General features: G+C 51.2%; 1 long non-coding RNA gene across 1 annotated transcript in view; it reads left to right on the top strand.

Moving 5' to 3' along the window:
* LOC134077959 (uncharacterized) overlaps nt 1–2,500 on the top strand; it is a 4,592-nt gene that overhangs the window by 406 nt on the left and 1,686 nt on the right. Inside the window, exon 2 of the long non-coding RNA XR_009938803.1 lies at nt 743–989. This is a non-coding gene — a long non-coding RNA (uncharacterized LOC134077959). The remainder of the gene's footprint in view (nt 1–742; nt 990–2,500) is intronic.

Here is a 2,500-nt window from a genome sequence, read left to right as displayed (position 1 = left end):
TTAATCGAGGTGAATGTACCCTGGCCTACCCTTTATAGTAGCCTAAAGTGACACTACACTACCTGAAGCTTTAGGCAACTCGACTTACAGTGTCTCTACATGCGGCGTGCTGTGTGTGTATATGTAGGCCTATGTGTAAATCGGTGCTTGTGTGTGAGGTTGTATGTCTCAGCAGATGTGTGTTTGTGTACGTGTGTGTGTGTGTGTGTGTGTGTGTGTGTGTGTGTGTGTGTGTCTAATTGCGTGTAAATCGGTGCCTGTGTATGAGGTTGTTTGTGTGTGTGTGTGTGTGTGTGTGTGTGTTTGTGTGTTTGTGTACGTGTGTGTGTGTGTGTGTTTGTGTACGTGTGTGTGTGTGTGTGTGTGTGTGTGTTTGTCTAATTGCGTGTAAATCGGTGCCTGTGTGTGAGGTTGTATGTCTGAGCGTGTATGTGTGTATGTGTGTGTGTGTGTGTGTGTGTGTGTGTGTGTGTGTGTGTGTGTGTGTGTGTGTGTGTGTGTGTGTGTGTGTGTGTTAGGCACTGCTTCAGGACAGGACTCAGATTATCCTGAGAGGAGCTGTCCCAGCTCGACTGCTGTTGCATCATGGGAAGGCAGCGCTGCCATTCCGCAGCCCACCCCCGCCACCCCGTCAGACGGCCCCCCCTCCCCGCCCCCCTCCCCCCCCAGGATGTTCCCCCGCTTCCCCTGCCGCCCCCCGCGGATCCTACCCACAATCCCCCTGGTGTCTCTGGTCCCGCAGCATGCGCGCTACGCGCCACTAGCCCCGCCCTTCCTGCTCAACGACTTCCTGCTGCGGCTGGGACCCGGCCAATCACAGGGCGGCTCCAGGAGGAGGCGGGTCTCTGTGTACCACTACAGGAAGCTGGTGGACCACTTCCTGTTGGACCTGCACAGCAGTGGACAGACGGAGGTGGCCAATCAGATTCTCTCCTCTGAGCAGATCCCGCCTACCAAGTGCAGAGTGCCTCAGAGACAACTGCTGTGTGGTACAAACACACACCATACACACACCAACACACACACCATACAAACACATCATACACACACACACAATACACACACACACCATACACACACTCACCATACACACACACACCATACACACACACCATACAAACACCATACACACACACACCATACACACACATCATACACACAGAGCTGTCGAGGATGACACCCAAGCTTTTGACCTGAGGGGAGGGGGAGACTAGGGAACTGTCAATAGAGAGGGAGAGACTGTCAGCTTTGGATAAGGTGGATTTGGTGCCTATAAGGAGGACTTTTTCACAGTCTGAGGAAGTTAGAGGTGAGCCAGGATTTTATTTCAGATAGGCAAGAGGTAAGGGAGGGGGGAGGGAGGGTTGTGGATGGTTTGCCAGATAGGTAGAGCTGGGTGTCATCCGCATAGCAGTGGAAATTGATATTGAATTTACGGAAGATATTGCCAAGGGGAAGGAGGTAGGTGATGAAGAGGACGGGGGAAGGTCGGGAACTGAAGGACTTGAGTTGTATGAACTGAGTGCGCCAGAGAGATAAGAGTGAAACCAGTTAAGGGTGGTGTGAGTGATGCCGATGGAGGAAAGTCTATGGAGGAGGATGGTGTGGGAGATGGTGTCAAAGGCTGCACTGAGATCAAGGAGGACGAGGATGGAGAGTAAACCAGAATCAGCTGCCATGAGGAGGTCATTGGTGATTTTTATGAGGGCGGTTTCTGTGCTATGGAGGGGGCGGAAACCAGATTGAAAGTGCTCATAGAGAGAGTTGTGGGATAAACCAGACTGATGCTGATGACTGAGAGAGTTGTGGGATAAACCAGACTGATGCTCATAGAGAGAGTTGTGGGATAAACCAGACTGATGCTCATAGAGAGAGTTGTGGGATAAACCAGACTGATGCTGATGACTGAGAGAGTTGTGGGATAAACCAGACTGATGCTCATAGAGAGAGTTGTGGGATAAACCAGACTGATGCTCATAGAGAGAGTTGTGGGATAAACCAGACTGATGCTCATAGAGAGAGTTGTGGGATAAACCAGACTGATGCTCATGACTGAGAGAGTTGTGGGATAAACCAGACTGATGCTCATAGAGAGAGTTGTGGGATAAACCAGACTGATGCTCATAGGTGGGAGTGAAGTTAAGTGGCAACAGTTTTTTCTAGAATTTTGGAGATGAAGGGAAGGTTCGAGATGGGCCGTAGGTTATTGAAATTGCTAGGGTCTAAACCAGGTTTTTTCAGTATTGGAGTGACAGCAGCGACTTTGAAGGGTGCAGGGACGGTCCCAGTGGTGAGAGATGAGTGGATGATGGCAGATATGAGGGGAAGGAGAGAGGGGAGGCAGGACTTGGCAAGGGAAGTGGGGAGAGGGTCGAGCTGACAGGGAGAGGGCTTGGATTTGCTGATGAGAGCGGATATGTCAGAAGCATCAGGAAGCTGGAAGCTGGAAAGTGAATGGTGATGGGGAGGAGGAGGAGGTCAGCAGAGGGGGGAGAAGAAG

This window comes from Sardina pilchardus, chromosome 4, assembly GCF_963854185.1.
Source record: "Sardina pilchardus chromosome 4, fSarPil1.1, whole genome shotgun sequence".
NCBI lineage: Eukaryota > Metazoa > Chordata > Actinopteri > Clupeiformes > Clupeidae > Sardina > Sardina pilchardus.
This window is presented reverse-complemented; position numbering and strand designations above follow the sequence as displayed.